Raw genomic sequence first — 6887 nt, 5'->3', positions numbered from 1 at the left:
ACTTGAAATCAACCCAAATGTCCATCAGTGACAGACTGGATTAAGAAAATGTGGCACATATACACCATGGAATACTATGCAGCCATAAAAAAGGATGAGTTTGTGTCCTTTGTAGGGACATGGATGCAGCTGGAAACCATCATTCTCAGCAAACTATTGCAAGAACAGAAAACCAAATACCGCATGTTCTCACTCATAGGTGGGAATTGAACAATAAGATCACTTGGACACAGGAAGAGGAGCATCACACACCGGGTCCTATTGTGTGGAGGGGGAAGGGGGGAGGGATAGCATTAGGAGATATACCTGATGTAAATGATGAGTTAATGGGTGCAGCACACCAACATGACACATGTATATATATGTAACAAACCTGCACGTTGTGCACATGTACCCTAGAACTTAAAGTATAATAATAAAAAAAAGTAAATGGACTAAATTCTCCAAGTAAAGGACATACAGAGGCTGAATAAATAAACATCCAACTATGTGCTGCCTATAAAAAACCTACTTCACCTACAAAGACACACATAGACTGAAAGAGGGGATGGAAAAAGATATTCCATGCAAATAGAGACCAAAAAATTGCAAGATTAGCTATACTTAGTTAAAATAGACTGCAAGTTAAAGACTGTAAAAAGAGACAAGGTAACTATATAACGATAAAGGGGTCAGTTCAGCAAGACAATATTACAGTTATAAATATCTACACACCCAGTACTGGAGCACCCAAGTGTATGAAGCAAACACTAATAGATTTAAAGAGAGAGACTGCAATATAATAATAGTGGGAGACTTCAACATCCGACTCTCAGTAATGGACAGATCATTGAAGAAAGAAACATTGGAGTTAAACTACACACTAGACCAAATAGGCCTATCTGACATTTACAGAACATTTCACTCAACTGCTGCAGAACATACATTCTTCTCTTCAGAGCATTGTCCAGAATAGACCATATCTTAAGCCACAAAACAAGTCTCAACAAATTCAAAAATGTTGAAATTATATTAAATATATTTTCTGATTGCAATGGAATAAAACTAGAAACCAAAAACAAGAGTAACCTGGAAACCACACAAACACATGGAAATTAAACAACATACTCCTGAACAATCAATGGGTCAATGACAAAATTAGGAAAGTGGTTTAAAATTTTATTGAAACAAATAAAAATGGAAATACAACATACCAAAATCTATGGGATACAGCAAAAGCAAGACTAAGAAGAAGTTTATAATAATAAATGCATATATCAAAAAAATAGATTCCAAATAAACAGCCTAATGATGTACCCCAAGGAACTAGAAAAGCAAAAACAAACCAAACCCAAAATTATTAGCAGGAAAGAGATAATAAAGACCAGAACAGAAACAAATGAAATTGAGACTAAAAAAATACAAAAAATAAATGAAATTAAAAATTGGTTATTTGAAAAGATAAACAAAATTGACAAACTTTTAGCTACACTAAGAAAAAAATCAAAGAAGGCCCAAATAAAATTAGAAAGGGAAATGAAGACATAATTACAGGCAGCACAGAAATGCAAAGAATCAGAGACTATTATGAACAACTATACACCAACAAACTGGAAAACAGAAGAATACATTTCTGAACACATGCAATCTTCCAAGATTAAACCATAAAGAAATGGAAGACCTGAACAAACCAATAATGAATAATGAGATCAAAGCCATGATAAAAAGTTTTTCACCAAAAAAAATCCAGAACTTGATGGCTTCACTGTTGAATTCTAGCATATATTTAAAGAAGAAGTAATATCAATTCTATTCCAACTATTCAAAAAAATTGAGGAGTAAGGACCAACCTCATTCTAAAAGGCCAGCATTACCCTGATGCCAAAACCAGACAAGGACACAACAAAAAGAAAGATACAGGCCAATATCCCTGATGAACACAGATGCAAAAATCCTTAACAGAATACTAGCAAACTGAATTCAACAGCACATTAAAAAGATAATTTGCCATCATCCAGTGGGTTTCATCCCAGCGATGCAAGGCTGGTTCAGCATACACAAATCAGTAATATAATATATCACATATAAAACCGAGGACAAAATTCGTATGATCATTTCAATAGATGCCGAAAAAGCATTTGAAAAAATTCAATATCCTTTTATGATAAAAACTTTCCACAAACTGGGTGTAGAAGGAACATCCCTCAAAACAATAAAGGCCATATATGACAAATCCGCAGACAGCATTATACCAAATGGGAAAAATCGGAAGTCTTTCCTGGAAGATCTGGAACAAAACAAGGATGCCCACTTTCACCACTTTTATTCAACGTAACACTGGAAGTCCTAGCCAGAGCAATTAGGCAAGAGAAAGAAAGGGAAAATTGGAAAGAAAATTTCAAAGTATCTTTGTTTGCAAATGACATAATCTTATAATTTGAAAACCTGATGACTCCACCAAAATGGTTAAAATTGATAAATGAATTTAGTAAAGTTGCAGGATACAAAATTAGCACACAAAATTAGTATTATTTACATATGCTGGCAGTGAACAATCTGAAAAGAAATCAAGAAAGCAATCCCATTTACAATAGCTACCAAAACATACAAGACCGATGCATAAATTTAACCAAAGAAGTGAAAGATCTCCATAAGGAAATCTATAAAACACTGATGAAAGAAATTGAAGAGAACACACAAAAATTGAAAAAATATTCCATGCTCATGGATTGAAATAATATTGTTAAAATGTTAATGCTACCCAAAGCTACTTACAGATTCAATGCAATCCCTTTCACAATGAATTTTTCAATTACATTCTTCACAGAAATAGAAAAGAACGATGTTAAAATGTATATGGAACCACAAAAGACCCAAATAACCAAAGCAATCCAGAGCAAAACAAAACTGGAAGCATTACACCACCCTGGCTTCACAATATACTACAAAGCCACAGTAGCACGATACTGATACACAAACAGATACATAGACCAATGGAACTGAATAGAGAACCTAGAAATCAATTCACGCATTTACAGCCAATACATTTTTGACAAAGGTGACAAGAATATACAATGGGGAAAGGACAATCTCTTCAATAAATAGTGCTGGGAAAACTGGATAACCATATGCAGAAGAATAAAACTAGACACCTATCTCTCACCATATGAAAACAAATCAACCCAAAATGGATTCAAGACTTAAATGTGGTCAGGCACAGTGGCTCACACCTATAATCCCAGCTTTGGGAGGCCAAGGCAAGTGGATTACTTGAGGTCAGGAGTTCGAGACCAGCCTGGCCACATGGTAAAACCCTGTCTCTACTAAAATACAAACAATTAATGGGTGTGGTGGTGTGCACCAGTAATCCCAGTTACTCAGTAGGCTGAGAGAGGAGAATCGCTTGAACCCAGGAGGCAGAGGTTGCAGTGAGATGAGATTGTGCCACTGTACTCCAGCCTCGGCGACACAGTGAGACTCCATCTCTAAATAAATAAATAAAATACTTAAGTGTAAGTCCTGAAACTATGAAACTGCTAGAAGAAAACACTGGAGAACTGCTGTAGGACATTGGTCTGTGCAAAGATTTTTTGAGTAAGACCTCAAAAGCACAGGCACCAAAAGCAAAAATCAGACAAATAGAATTATGTCAAACTAAAAAGCTTCTGCACAGCAAAGGAAACAATCAATAAAGTAAAGCTACAACCCACAGAATGAGTGAAAATATTTGCAAACTATCCATCTGACAAGGGATCAATAGCTAGAATACATAAGGAACTCAAACAATTCAATAGCAAAAAAACATAATCCAATAAAAATGGACAAAATATCTGAATAGACATTTCTCAAGACATACAAATGGTTTATAGGTATATGAAAAAATGCTCAACATCACCAATCATCAGAGAAATGCAAATCAAAACCACAATGAGATTTCATCCAAGTTAAGATGGCTTTATTTAAAAAATAGGGAATATTGGATGTTGGCAAGGGTGTGGGGAGAAACGGAACACTTGTACACTGTTGATGGGTATGTAAGTTAGTACAGCCACTATGGAAAACAGTGTGGAGGTTCCTCCAAAATTTAAAAATAGGACTACCATTTGATCCAGCAATCCTACTACTGGGTATATATCCAAAAAAAGTAAGTCAATATATTGAAAAGATAACTGAAATCCTATGTTTATTGCAGAACTACTCACAATAGCCAAAATATGGAACCAACCTAAGTATCCATCAATGGATGATTGGATAAAGAAAACGTGGTGTATATACACAATGGAATATTATTCAGTCAAAGAAAAGAATGAAATCCTGTCATTTTCAACAATGTGGTCATTGTCTTAAGTGAAACAAGCCTGGCACAAAAAGACAAATACCACATGTTATCACTCATACGTGGGAGCTAATAAAGTGAATCTCATGAAGATGGAGAGTAGATTGGTGGTTCCTAGAGGCCAGGAACTGTGGAAGGGAGGGGGATATAAAGAGAGGTTGATTAATGGGTACCAAAATACAGTTAGGTAGAAGAAATAAGACCTGTTCAATAGATCAGTAGGGTGACTACAATTAATAATACATCTATTGCGTATTTCACAATAACTAGAAGATAATAATTCAAATGTTCCCAGCATAAAAGATAAATATGTAACTAAAAGAGAATAATTCAAATGTTCCTAGCATAAAGAAAAGATAAATGTTCAAGGTGATGGATATCCCAATTACGGTGATTTTATCATTACACGTTATATGAAAGTATCAGTATAACAGATGTAACCCCCAAATATATACTGTTATGTATTAATAAGAAAGACTACATAAGGTAGGATTCTATTTATATGAAATTCTAAAAAAGAATAAAATCATATGAAAAAGAAAGATGAGTACATTTATAATCTATCACCCAATACATTTTATATGTAGAATTACTTGCAGAAGTTCTCCAGGGACCCATACAAGAATGTTACACCCTCCATTGGTCCACTCAAAAAAGAAAGAAATTATAAACATTACAGATGTTCAGCAATGGTTAACTTTAAAAATAAATTATGATTTATTTATATAATGGACCATGATATGAGTACAAGGGACTCTGGAATAAGTGGACCCAGTATCTTTCAGCCATGGAGAAGAGCCCATTGGCTGTGATTTTGTGGTTGTTGTTGACTTTTTCTCCAGCCGTATTGAGGTATAATTTACAATACAGTAAAATTCATGTATTTTAATTGTATAATTTAATGGCTTTGGGTAATTGTATACAGTCATGTAAACATCACCACAATCAAGATACAGAACACAGCCATCACTTGCTAAAAGCCTCTCATACCTCTTTGCAACCCACCCTTCACCTGGCTCACAGCCTCAGGTATGCGCTGATCTACTTCCCTTCCCTATAACATTGCCTTTTCTAAAATTTCATATAAATTTAGTCATACAGCATGTAGTCTTTTGTATTTGATTCCTTTCACTTAGCATAATGTGTTTGAAATTCATCTATAATGTTTTGTGTATCAATAGTTCATTCCCTTTTAGTGCTGAGTAGTATCCCCTAGTATAGATGTACCACAATGAATCTATTCACCAGTTGATGGACATCTGGGTTGTTTTCAGATTTTGGCTACAATGAATAATGCTGGTATGTGCATTTGTATACTTGTCTTTGTGAGAACATGTATTTCCATTTCTCTAGGAGCAGGGATTGTTGGGTTACTGGTAATGATATCTTTCACTTTATCGGACCAGTACCTGTCCGTGGCCTGTTGAGAATGGGACTGGCTGCACAGCAGGTGTGCAGCAGGAAAGTGAATGAAGTGTCATCTGTCTTTACAGCCACCTGCCATCAGTTGCATTACTGCCTGAGCTCTGCCTCCTGTCAGATCAGCGAAGGCATTAGATTCTCGTAGGAGCACGAACCCTATTGTGAACTACGCATGTGAGGGATCCAGGTTGTGTGTTCCTTATGAGAATCTAATGCCTGATGATCTGTCACTGTTTCACAACACCCCCAGATGGGATCATCTAGTTGCAGGAGAACAAGCTCAGAGCTCCTACTGATTCTACATTATGGTGAGATGCATAATTACTTCATTATATATTACAATGTAATAACAATAGAAATAAAGTGCACAGTAAATATAATGAGCTTAGATCATCCTAAAACCATCCCCCTCCTGCACTGTCCATGGAAAAATTGTCTTCCATGAAACTGGTCCCTGGTGCCAAAAAGGTTGGGACCACCCCTTTATAGGGCTTTGCCACTCTGTTTTCCAGCCTGACGGCACCACTTTACATTGCCTTCAGCAATGTGTAAATGTGTGAGAGTTTCTCATATTTTTATTCTTTTTTTTTTTTTTTTTTTTTTTTTTTTTCTGACAGTGTCTTGCTCTGTCACCCAGGCTGGAGTGCAGTGGCATGATCTAAGCTCACTGCAGACTTGCCTCCCAGGGCTCAAGCGATCCTCCCACCTCAGCCTCCTGAGTAGCTGAGACTATAGGTGTGCTCCAGGCTAATTTTTGTATTTTTTATAAAGACAGGGTTTCACCATGTTGCCCAGGCCAGTATTTTATTATTATTTTAATTTGCACTTCCTTGAATAACTTGTGATGTTAAGCATTTTTTTATGTGTTTGTTGGCTATTCATTTATCCACTTTTATAAAGTGATAGTTCAAATCATTTGCCCATTACTTGCTATGTATTTCTTTTTATTACTGAGTTTTAAGAGTACTTTATATAATCTGGATAGAAGCCTTTTTTAATAGCTGTTTTGCCAATGTTTTCTCCCAATCTGTGGCTTGTCTTTTTGTTTTCTCAACTCGTTATTTGAGGAGGAAAAGCTTTAAATCTTGATGAATTCTGTTTTATCTTTTTTTCTTATGTGATTTGTGCTTTTTGTGTCCTGTTTAAGAAA

Source organism: Rhinopithecus bieti, unplaced genomic scaffold (genome assembly GCF_001698545.2).
Source record: "Rhinopithecus bieti isolate Rb0 unplaced genomic scaffold, ASM169854v2 scaffold_11944, whole genome shotgun sequence".
NCBI lineage: Eukaryota > Metazoa > Chordata > Mammalia > Primates > Cercopithecidae > Rhinopithecus > Rhinopithecus bieti.
The sequence above is the reverse complement of the archived record's forward strand: the minus strand, read 5'-3'. Positions refer to the sequence as shown.